Source organism: Protomyctophum bolini (genome assembly GCF_963924005.1).
Source record: "Protomyctophum bolini genome assembly, chromosome: 18".
In the NCBI taxonomy this organism is placed as follows: Eukaryota; Metazoa; Chordata; class Actinopteri; order Myctophiformes; family Myctophidae; genus Protomyctophum; species Protomyctophum bolini.
This window is the reverse complement of record NC_137879.1, coordinates 5,635,926-5,648,881: the sequence shown is the minus strand read 5'-3', so window position 1 is coordinate 5,648,881 and position 12,956 is coordinate 5,635,926. Positions and strand designations below refer to the sequence as shown.

General features: G+C 46.8%; 1 protein-coding gene across 1 annotated transcript in view; it reads right to left on the bottom strand.

The window, feature by feature from the left end:
- Window positions 1–12,956, bottom strand: part of LOC308333030 (heparan sulfate glucosamine 3-O-sulfotransferase 3B1-like) — a 192,755-nt gene that overhangs the window by 20,693 nt on the left and 159,106 nt on the right. The gene's annotated exons all lie outside the window — the stretch shown is intronic.

Genomic DNA, 12,956 nt, shown 5'->3' with positions numbered 1-12,956 from the left:
TTTAAATGTACTGTAACATATTGTTCATTTGAGGTTTGGCACTCTGTTCTATACTATTGATGTTTGCAACAAAGAACACGAGGACAATTCAATCGAAACCACGTCAGCATAAATATATACCTTCCCCACACATGGTTTCCCCCAGAATCCGGACACACGCTTTCAAAATGTTTGCATTTCATAATCTGTATACAGCCTTGTACAGTGTGTGTGTGTGTGTGTGTGTGTGTGTGTGTGTGTGTGTGTGTGTGTGTGTGTGTGTGCGCGTGCGTGTGTGTGTACGTGTGCATGTGCATGTGCGCAGTGGTATAGAAAGTATAATCAAATACATTTACTCAAGTACTAATAATACGTTTCTACAATCAGGTTTTACATGCATAAGTACAGTACTTCTAGAGTACTGTACAGTGTGTGAGTGCGAGTGCGTGTGTGTGTGTGTGTGTGTGTGTGTGTGTGTGTGTGTGTGAGTGTATGTGTGTGAGTGTGAGTGTGTGAGTGTGTGTGTGTGTGTGTGTGTGTGTGTGTGTGTGTGTGTGTGTGTGTGTGTGAGTGCGTGTGCGTGTGTGTGTGTATGTGTATGTGTGTGTGTGTATGTGTATGTGTGTGTGTGTGTGTGTGTGTGTGAGTGCGTGTGTGATGGATGAGTTGTTACAGTAGGTGCGATGATGCTGTGAACTGTAATGGGCCGGTTGTCCCCTCGGACCCACTGCAGCACTGAGCCTAATGATGGAGGCCAGATGAGACCCCTCACACACATGTACACACACACACACACACACACACACACACACACACACACACACACACACACACACACGTGTCATAGTGAGCATTCATCTCACATACACACACACATACAGTTTATGTTTGCTGTTGACTGGTTACATGTGGCTTACATGCAGGATGCATTCAACCAGCTGACACAGTTATAACACAAACATTTCAGGTGCAAAACGCAATAGTTCTTTGTATAATATAGATTCTATTTTTGCATTGCCTTTGACATCATTGTCCTGTGTGTCTCAGCATGGCTGCACGGCTCTAAACATGGATCTGTTGGACTGTGGTGACATGCTACAGCGGCCCAGAGGAACTCATCCTTATTGGCCAGACGGTTATCGGTTATGTGTTAACCATCGATCAAAGCACGTTTCATTATAATATTAATCTATAGCCTGTAAAGACGGATATATTGTGAGAGGAGGGACGTGTTAGAGAGGCAGGGGCTGACATCCATATAAGAGGGCACTTTTGGGTGAAAATAGCTGATCTACAAGCTCACAAGCCGACGTATTGGAAACTCAGGAGGGTGGAGAGGGGAAGGGGAAAGGGAGAGAATGGAGAGGCTGCAGGTATGACAAAGTGCCCCAGTCTGTAAAGTCAGTGTGAATGTGCTGGCTCTCTCTGGAGGGAATGAGAGGAGAGCTGAGACGAGGGGGAAAATGAGAGGAGAGGCTCGGGTAGACAAGTGCCCCTCTCTCTCTCTCTCTAGACATCCCCGCAGTCAGTCTGTTTCGTCCGTCCGTCCATCCGTGCAGTCACCCGGGTGCTCCCCGGGTCGGCGCTGTCAGTCAGTCCATCCATCATATCCCGTATACCACACGCCACACCGTTCCACCGCATTCTTCACTTACAATCACCCTTTCATCCTCCATCGCATGATGAGGACGCCAGACGTACTGTAGGAGCAGACACAGGACAGTAGCAGCCCCAACCAGGCTGGATGGCTCCCCGTGACAGACAGAGAGAGAGAGAGAGAGAGAGAGAGGGCCGACATCCAATCCGCCGCGCATCTGCCAATCCGCGTACGTAACGCTATACCTACGCCCTCGTATAACGGCGGAGCGGCTCACTGTGGAGCCACTTATCTGATCCCATGATCTACGGTGTCTGACATCGCCCTGAAGGAAGGCGGCGCGATGATATATCCGTCTCGGGGAACGCTGGAAATGGGGAGCGCTTGATGATGAAGTGCCTCGTCTGATATTTATCCTCTCTCTGTCTCTTGTCTCTGTCTCCCTCTCTCTCTCTCTCTCTCTCTCCTTCTCTCTCTCTCTCTCTCTCTCTCCTTCGCATCAGGGGCCGGAAACGGAATCACAGTCGGCGATGGTATAGACGGAAGGTCAAATCACGGTCTGTTTAGCTTTTCCAGATGCTTTTATATTCTATAATGCCAGATTACGATTCTAATCAAAAGGAGCTTTGTTTTACGGCCGATTTCGTCCGGGTCGGTCGCTAGTCGCATCAGTATGTTTCGGATGACACATATAAATTATTTAATACCTTCCGGATTGCAACTTTAACCCTGACAAAAATTGTAGACTGCACTGTAAGTGTATGATCGTACTGGATATTCTTTATTCAGATACGGTGCGAATAATGTCAAAACTATAAAAAGTGTGCAAATATATATATAAAAATGCGGTGTTTCTTTGCACGATCGACGGGGACATCACATCCCTGCTTGTGCGCGACAAAGTATATAAAAAAAAGTATATAACGTCTAACAATCCCTGCATGTGAGTGTCCTGTGTCTTCCGCACGGTAAAAGTGAGAAGGTTCAATCCTTCCACCTGTCATATGGGGAGGGGGGAGAGGGAGGGATAGGGAGGGGGGGGGGATCATTCGAATCTCTCCGGATGTGCTTTCCCAGAAGAGGTAAGCCAGAGCCACAAAGAGCCCATCACAGACACAGAGCAGGCCAAAAACGCCAAACAAGAGGAAGATTTATAGAAAAGAAACCCCGCAGGTTTGGGTAAGATTTCACCAGGGGGGGCGGGGCAGGGGGGTAAGAGGGAGGGGGGGGGGGGGGATCGTGGGATGAGAGAGAGAGAGAGAGAGAGAGATCATTTGGCTGCACCACCGATCTGAACATCAGACAAACAAGGGGTCTGGTTTTGATGTTAAGATATTCTCTTCTTCTCTCTGATCCGTCCTTTTTGTACCAGAAGAAGAGATGTCTCAAGATTTCTCTCAAACCTTTGAAAGGAAGAAAAAGGAGAGCTTCCTTAATCCCCCGTGAGAGTCGTTATAGGTGGAATATCCATCTAGCGTGCACGGACAGAGACACCAATATCCATCTAGCGTGCACGGACAGAGACACGAATATCCATCTAGCGTGCACGGACAGAGACACGAATATCCATCTAGCGTGCACGGACAGAGACACCAATATCCATCTAGCGTGCACGGACAGAGACACCAATATCCATCTAGCGTGCACGGACAGAGACACCAATATCCATCTAGCGTGCACGGACAGAGACACGAATATACATCTAGCGTGCACGGACAGAGACACGAATATACATCTAGCGTGCACGGACAGAGACACCAATATCCATCTAGCGTGCACGGACAGAGACACGAATATCCACCTAGCGTGCACGGACAGAGACACGAATATCCACCTAGCGTGCACGGACAGACACACGAATATCCATCTAGCGTGCACGGACAGAGACACGAATATCCATCTAGCGTGCACGGACAGACTTCAACAACATACCAACGGATATTGGCAGGGCAAACTTTTTAACTTAAAAAAAAAAAAGAATCCAAGCCCTATTTTAAACACAAGTCTTCAGTGGTGGACACAGTACTCAATGTATTTACTTAAGTATCCATACTGCAATGTAGCAATTGCACTTATATTTCAATCAAAATGTACTTGAGTAAAAGTACAAAAGTGTCGGAACCCCAAAATATACTAAAGTAACAACATTTCAACTACTCAATATGTCATCGAAACAAATTATTTAAATATTTTGAAACAAATAATCTACAAGCTCACACCGTGTTGCAGTGTGACGCGTCATGAACTTGTAGATTGTCAATTTTTAAATAAGCATACAGTTATACTTAAGTGGTTAATGTATGTTAGGATCAAAAATCTAACTCAAAACTGTGCTTAATACAGTACTTGAGTACCTATATTTACTTTCCACCACTGCCAACAACAAAGGACCAGATAATGGTCTAGAACTATAAGGTATAACCAGCAGGGAACAAGTGTACAGATTGATTTTGTTTTCTCCAAAGCCTATTGTTTAAACAACAATAGCATCGATCTACAAGCTCACAGGGTGGGTGGGTGGCACAGTGGTGGTAAGCTTGGTTAAGCTTGTGGATCTGCCGTTATCGAACATGCGTTTAATGCCTATAATGACGACATGCTCGACGGGAGACCAGGTTATTGAACGGTCTCTGGTTTGTGTAGTCAGTCGTGCGTTGTAAATTAAATGGTATACGCATGGATTTATTATTGATTCATGTTTTCTGTACGTCTCTCTGCTTTACACACACATGTGTGTTTTATCTTTTCGGCAGATACGGATATAGTACGATGCATTTATGTCAATAGAAAACCAATCAATCAATCAATTAAACCAAACGACAAGGGCCTGCGCTATCACAAGGTACACATTTCTGCTGCAGTCAGATGCACAATGCATTCCACTGTTCAAAGGCCTATGACTGCAACGCACTGACCTTATCGTCTTTTTGTGTGTTTTTCTAGCACCTAAAAGCAGTGGTTTCCAGACTTTTTCTTTTCAAATTGACACTAATTACTAATTAGCCCCGTGGACCCCCATTTTAAAAGATATGCCAGGGACCCCCATAAGAGAAGCTTTTTACGGCTCTAGCAGTGATTCTCAAGCCGTTTAATTTCAAGGACCCCCCAGTTTGACGTGCATTAGGCTACGGACCTCCCGTTTAATGGCATTTCCATCTCAGATACTCCAATTTATATTGTAAAATCAAAGTTAATTTAACTCTGAGACTGAGAGTGTACAAATGAAACCAAATGGACCCGTTATAGGGTCAATTTGGTTCCATTTGTACACTCTCTGAGTTACAGACCCATGAGGGTCCATTTGGGTTAGCTGGGGATCCCCTGGAAGTTCCTCAAGGACCCCTAGGGGTCCCCGGACGCCACTTTGGGAACCACTGCCTTAAAGCATCCATAAGTATATACACCATGCACAGTACTGTGTATACATAATTACAGTATGCTCACGCACCTTCACATCTTATCTACCGTATACATATTTACCATGTGTAAATATGCAGGCCTAGATATTTTATATAACTTTACGTCTTATCTCAGGTACTTTGTTTCTTGTTTTTCTTGTTTGATCTCCTTTTTTCCCACCCACTTTTTTAACACTTTGACTCGAGGGCTTTATATTAGGTCATATTCGTTGTTGTTGGGAGGATTGGATAAATCAGTGCTATTGAACACCCTTTACATCTGTGTGTTGTTTCAACAATATTGAACCAATGGAAACTAGTAAAAAAAGTAAAAAATGCAATAGCAGACACAGACACTCATAATCCAGAGTGATTTACAGTAAAGCAAGAACAACACATGGCAATACATCAACTACATAGAAATATAGTCACAGAGGGTCGATCATATAAGCAAGCTAAGAACCCAACATCCGTCTAACAGTACAGGATATCTGTACAATGAAACTATACGAGGATACACTATAGAGTGCTTTGGCTCTGATGTGACAATGAAGCTGATTCTGAAGGTCATAGAGGTGTATACAATAATAATATAGTAGAAGGTTGTGTAGTCTCTTTGAGGTGTACAATAATAGTAGAAGGTTATGTATTCTCTTTGCCACACAGAGAGGAATGTGAAAAAAACACTCCATGGCGCCATGTTGCACGGTGGGTCAATAGACTCAACCCTTTAAGAACTCCTTTTAACCCATTCTGGACGGGAACCCCTTTTGGTGTTTTAAAACATTATTTTATACTTTAGCGGTTGAAAAATAGCAGATCTACAAGCTCGTAGCGCTGCACTCGGGCTATATTTTTTGAAGAATCGCGAAGAAAACGTGACACATCTATTTCAAAGCGAATGTTTTTAACTCAAATCTTTGCTTATGGGGGGGTCCCTGGAACTACATATTTTCAGATGGGGGTCGGCGGCCATATTATAATACATATAATTCTGGGGGTCCTTGACATGAAACAGTTTGAGAACCACTGACAACACATAGAAACTGTTTTTCAGAAAACCGTCATGATTTATAGAAGACATCAACGGGTCTCGGTCGAAACGGGTTAAATGGGCCCCATTTGTCTTGGAAGACGTGTCAAGCGTTCGGCGTGTCACACCTCACTGTTTGCCAACGGAGACAGAGCGAGTGACGGAGAATAAGAGACAGTGAGTGAGTGTGTGTGTGTGTGTGTGTGTGTGTGTGTGTGTGTGTGTGTGTGTGTGCGTGCGTGCCGTGTGTGTGTGCGCACGTGTTTCTTTGTTCTTTGCGTATAGTTACTGCACTTTGGCTTTGCAGGTCAAGGGCATAATATGGAGGAGGATAAATAATAAGAATGTAAATTGCAAGCAGACAGACAGAACAGAACAGATTGGGTTCTGGAGATTTACTAAGCCAGCCTGCTTCCGTCTAACCCTCCCTGCCAGGGGCCTGGAGCACACTTAGAAAAGATAGCTTACAAAACCATAAAGACGTTTTGGTGTTAGCATCATGTTATGCTTTAGCTATTGAAAAATAGCAGATCTACAAGCTCATAGCCCGCCACCGAGTGGCGCGCTACGAGCTTGTAGGTCTGCTATTATTTGAAAAATCGAAGACCGACTGACATTTTTAGAATCTGATCTCAGGTCAGAATGGGTTATTCAGACCAGTGGAAACCTCGTATGAATCTGATCTCAGGTCAGAATGGGTTAATTTGCTGTTGGGAATAGTTATACGTACACTGTACTCGTACAGTAGGCAAGTGTAGAAGCAAATAGGAGGTCATGCCTGTACATACAGTATGTTCCCTGGGTTTTGGATTGGGGTCAGGGGCTACATTATTGGAGCACCAACGCAAGGCCTGCCTGAGCTGAGGGGTTGCTATGGCGATCGATCAGCCATATTTGGAGAGCGGCATCGGTTTCCCTAGACGACCTAACCAATTTCGGCTTCACTGATTGGACAAGATGTACGTGCATGTATGTTTTGTTGTGCTGTAACAATATAAGTAGCACACACCAATTGTTGTTCTAAAGGGCAGAACTGAACCTAAACTACTTTCATCCACTGTGTTTTACTGTCGTCTGAGATGTTCCACTGGACGCTACAGCTGAACGGAGCCGTTAACGACACTCCTAATGCTGTTTTAACCGTGAGAGACAAAGTGTACCATTTTGATGAACAAAGTGATGTTCACGTCTTCAACACCAGGTCTTTATGCTGGAGGAAGTTGACCCCTGGGAGAGGAGAACGCCAACTTGAGGTTCCCTCCAGGCGCCGTGGCCACACAGCCGTGCTGGTAGAAGATACAGTCTTCCTCTGGGGAGGCTACTGGGGAGAGAAGTGCTACGATCATGTGCTTTATACATTTGATGTGGACACCCACAGATGGTTCAAACCCAGGGTTTCTGGGACTGTTCCAGAGGCGAGGAGGTACCACTCAGCCTCTGTCTTGGGGAAGGCCATGTTTATCCATGGAGGATTCACCCAGATGACTAGATGCACTAATGATACGTACAAGTTGGACACCAGCACAATGGTCTGGACTTTAATTGAGACCAGAGGAACTCCGCCCCCTGCTTCAGTGTGTCACTCTTCCACCATCATCGGGACAAAGATGTTTGTATTTGGGGGCGAGAGAGAGGGTCAGTACTACAACGACATCAGAGTGTTTGACACAGAGACCGACCTCTGGCTGAGCCCAACTTCTGCACAGCTGAGTCCAAAAGAACGCTGTTATCATTCAGCATTCACCTACAATGGAGAGCTGTACATATTTGGTGGCTTCGATAATAATTTACAGGACCTCAATGACCTGTGGAAATTCAGTCCAAAGACCTTCTCCTGGAAGAAGGTTGAGCCCAAGGGGAAAGGACCCTGTCCAATGTATAGTATGTGCTGTTGCATGATGGGAGATCGCATCATCCTCTTTGGAGGATACAAAGGAAACGATAACCCTGCTGATGAGCTGTACATCTTAGACTTGAGTCCTTCTCTTAAGACGTTATGCAAGCTATCATTTATTCAGTACGGTCTGGATCAGTCAGAACTTCCACACAACATCAGGTGGGAACTGGCAGCAGAGATGCCCACGTGTCTCGGAGCCAGAGTCTACAAGTCGAGTCTCGAGTCTTTAGCCACGAGTATGAGTCGAGTCTGGAGTCTCATTCAAAAACAAAAAGAAAAATTAATTTAATGATTTATACGACAGTCTATAGTGAAATACAGTGTGATGATCTACACATGCATCTGCCTGGGTGACGGCACACGGCAGACTGCTGGGCGAGCGCTGGCACTTTGGTATGGGGGGGGTCAGATCAACATATGGAATGAATTCTGTACTGGCCATATATGGAGCGTGTCTTCATTCAGTGTACAGGGTTTGATGAGGTCAGATCAACATATGGAAGGTCAGAACAGGAAGGACAAGTGGGTGAGGGATCAACATAATTATGGAATATCAGAACAGGTCAGCTCCATATATGGAGATCTAAGGGTTTGAGGTCGGATGTAGTTGCCGGCCACAAAGCGTCGCAGCGATGTGATCGACATTTAGTCGACTAAACCTAGACTAACATTCCAGGTGACTAAAATGTGACTAAAACTAAAGGAAAACTATTCAAGAGACTATGACTAAAACTAAAATCAAGCCAAAAACAACACTGATTTGAAGCTACCTGCTTCCATAATTATGATGGAAACCCCCCCCGAAGACTCCAATGACTTACAGTAGCCTCAGTCAGAACTGGTCCAAAAACAGACGTCGGAAGTGGTTCAGTGTGGAGAGATTCACCCAGTGGTTGGTAGAGGCAGTGAATGGTTCAGTGTGGAGAGATTCACCCAGTGGTTGGTAGAGGCAGTGAGTGGTTCAGTGTGGAGAGATTCACCCAGCGGTTGGTAGAGGCAGTGAGTGGTTCAGTGAGGAGAGATTCACCCAGCGGTTGGTAGAGGCAGTGAGAGGTTCAGTGTGGAGAGATTCACCCAGCGGTTGGTAGAGGCAGTGAGAGGTTCAGTGTGGAGAGATTCACCCAGCGGTTGGTAGAGGCAGTGAGTGGTTCAGTGAGGAGAGATTCACCCAGCGGTTGGTAGAGGCAGTGAGTGGTTCAGTGAGGAGAGATTCACCCAGCGGTTGGTAGAGGCAGTGAGTGGTTCAGTGAGGAGAGATTCACCCAGCGGTTGGTAGAGGCAGTGAGTGGTTCAGTGAGGAGAGATTCACCCAGCGGTTGGTAGAGGCAGTGTCTCAGTGAGGAGAGATTCACCCAGTGGTTGGTAGAGGCAGTGAGTGGCTCAGTGTGGAGAGATTCACCCAGCGGTTGGTAGAGGCAGTGAGTGGCTCAGTGTGGAGAGATTCACCCAGTGGTTGGTAGAGGCAGTGAGTGGCTCAGTGAGGAGAGATTCACCCAGCGGTTGGTAGAGGCAGTGAGAGGTTCAGTGTGGAGAGATTCACCCAGCGGTTGGTAGAGTCAGTGGTTCAGTGTGGAGAGATTCACCCAGCGGTTGGTAGAGGCAGTGAGAGGTTCAGTGTGGAGAGATTCACCCAGCGGTTGGTAGAGGCAGTGAGTGGCTCAGTGTGGAGAGATTCACCCAGCGGTTGGTAGAGGCAGTGAGTGGCTCAGTGTGGAGAGATTCACCCAGCGGTTGGTAGAGACAGTGGTTCAGTGTGGAGAGATTCACCCAGCGGTTGGTAGAGGCAGTGTCTCAGTGAGGAGAGATTCACCCAGCGGTTGGTAGAGGCAGTGAGTGGTTCAGTGTGGAGAGATTCACCCAGCGGTTGGTAGAGGCAGTGTCTCAGTGAGGAGAGATTCACCCAGCGGTTGGTAGAGGCAGTGAGTGGTTCAGTGTGGAGAGATTCACCCAGCGGTTGGTAGAGGCAGTGAGTGGTTCAGTGAGGAGAGATTCACCCAGCGGTTGGTAGAGGCAGTGAGTGGTTCAGTGAGGAGAGATTCACCCAGCGGTTGGTAGAGGCAGTGAGTGGTTCAGTGAGGAGAGATTCACCCAGCGGTTGGTAGAGGCAGTGAGTGGTTCAGTGAGGAGAGATTCACCCAGCGGTTGGTAGAGGCAGTGTCTCAGTGAGGAGAGATTCACCCAGTGGTTGGTAGAGGCAGTGAGTGGCTCAGTGTGGAGAGATTCACCCAGCGGTTGGTAGAGGCAGTGAGTGGCTCAGTGTGGAGAGATTCACCCAGTGGTTGGTAGAGGCAGTGAGTGGCTCAGTGAGGAGAGATTCACCCAGCGGTTGGTAGAGGCAGTGAGAGGTTCAGTGTGGAGAGATTCACCCAGCGGTTGGTAGAGTCAGTGGTTCAGTGTGGAGAGATTCACCCAGCGGTTGGTAGAGGCAGTGAGAGGTTCAGTGTGGAGAGATTCACCCAGCGGTTGGTAGAGGCAGTGAGTGGCTCAGTGTGGAGAGATTCACCCAGCGGTTGGTAGAGGCAGTGAGTGGTTCAGTGTGGAGAGATTCACCCAGCGGTTGGTAGAGGCAGTGAGTGGCTCAGTGTGGAGAGATTCACCCAGCGGTTGGTAGAGACAGTGGTTCAGTGTGGAGAGATTCACCCAGCGGTTGGTAGAGGCAGTGTCTCAGTGAGGAGAGATTCACCCAGCGGTTGGTAGAGGCAGTGAGTGGTTCAGTGTGGAGAGATTCACCCAGCGGTTGGTAGAGGCAGTGTCTCAGTGAGGAGAGATTCACCCAGCGGTTGGTAGAGGCAGTGAGTGGTTCAGTGTGGAGAGATTCACCCAGCGGTTGGTAGAGGCAGTGTCTCAGTGAGGAGAGATGCTTGCATGTTTGTGTGCGCCCCGTTTTCTTTGTTCTTCGAGTATAGTTACTGCACTTTGGCTTTGCAGGTCAAGGGCATAATATGGAGGAGGATAAATAATAAGAATGTAAATTGCAAGCAGACAGACAGAACAGAACAGAACAGATTGGGTTCTGGAGATTTACTAAGCCAGCCTGCTTCCGTCTAACCCTGCCAGCCAGGGGCCTGTTCTGTAATTAAGCATCTGCATGGAGGAGGAGGAAGAGTAAGAGGAGGAGGAGGAAGAGGAGGAGGATGAGGAGGAAGAGGAGGAAGAGGAGGAGGAGGACTCTAGTCTAGGTCTAGGATAGTGTTTCTGAACCGTCTTCATTTCAAGGACCCACAGTTCGATATCTATCAAACTACGGACAACATTTTGATACAATCTTTGTCTCCGGCAACGCTGGACAGAAGACTATATTTTTGCCCCTCTGCGTGCCTGTATATAGTATGTATACTGTATGTCTGACCGACTATGATCTCAAGCACCGTTGGACGGTTCTCTGTGAATCTTTGCACGCCCACTATAGGCCATGAAAGAAATGCCACCACATATTATTCAAACCGGCTGGTGTCACTATAACAAACAGGCTCCTTCACCTTTTGGCCTTGTTGAATTGTAGGTCATACAATAAAAATGGTTTCCCCCCCCCATGGTTTTAAATATCCGGAATCCCCAAAGAGACCTGGTTGCTAAACTACTACTGGGGACCGCCTCGAGACCCCTCTAGGACCCCTGGGGGTCCCCGGGCCCCATGTTGAGAAGAACTGCTTCTAGGAGGGGTTCGCAAACACCCCTCTAAACTCTAAAGTTCAAACCGGGCCCTTTATAGGAGGGGTTCGTAAACACCCCTCTAAAGTCTAAAGTTCAAACCGGGCCCTTTCGTCCTCATCACGACGACCAAAACGAATCGATAAATCACGCATGCAATCAAGCAAATTCAGTCTCGCCCAAAACACGGCCTTACACTCGACTGCAAACCAAACAAAAACAGGGGGTGGTGAGAGGTTCAATTCCCGACCGCGGTGCCTCAAAGCGTGGCAAGGCAAGGCAGGGCGCGGCGCGCCAACAACAACAAAGGGTAGCGATGGCGTTGGTGGGAAGCTGGCGAGAGACGCATGCATGCATGCGTGCGCTTCCTTCCTTCCTGCCAGGGTGCCTCTTCAGCGGCGAGGGGAGATCATGAACTCCAGCTATGAGTCAAGGCCTGGAATATCATCCTTCTTTATTAATTTTTTTAGGGGCACGGCCACTTGTCCTTTGGTGTAGTCAATTATTTTGAGGACACACAAAAGGTCAAATGCCAGGGCGGCAGCTATAGGGCCTTAACCGAATCAATTCTACAAATACATTCTAAATTCTTATCAAACCCCCAAAACGATATGTATACTGCATGTATTTAAGATTTGTGTTATTTAAAAATACAGCTTTCACAATTCAGAACCTCAGAAAGACACTGGTGTTTAAAAAGCACATCGACAGGACAGAAGCAAAGGAGAAGTCAGCAGGCACACTTGCGGGGCAAAGCGGATATAGGGGTATGAAGGCCACTGGGCTCCCATGTGGCTCTTGGACTTCGCATGGACCAGAGCCATCTAAAAATAATAATAAACTTTATTTATATAGCACCTTTCATACATAAATGCAGCTCAAAGTGCTTCACAGGGCAGGACACAAATCTAATAGAAGAGTTGAGATGTTGAGTGGCCAGAAACCGAGCACTGGAGCGCTGTTCATGCAGCCTGAACTGAACTGAGACTGAAACTGGAGTTGGAAATACAATGTTTTCAACGAGGGCGGGCGCAAATAAGAGCTATTTTAAAGTATTGTACAGTAAAACAACTAAAGTCTCTTCAATGTTTATGTTGTACGATTACTACAAAACAATCTAAAATAAAGGGATTTAAGATCATTAAAGCTGGGCTGTTGCCTGCAGTCCAATGCATTTCTGCCTATACTTCCGGTCCAGGACCAGGTCCCAGTTGGTTGTTCTCCATTCTCAATAGAAGTCTATGTAGAGGAGCCGCCATTGGACTGAAGCCCCATATAAGTGAACGCAGTTTGTGTCTATATCTTAGGGCCGATTCATACTCGTATTTTATTTTTATAATTTCGGCACTACAGCGCCGAAACAGCGGTAAAATAAGAGTATGAATCGGCCCTAAGGCTCTG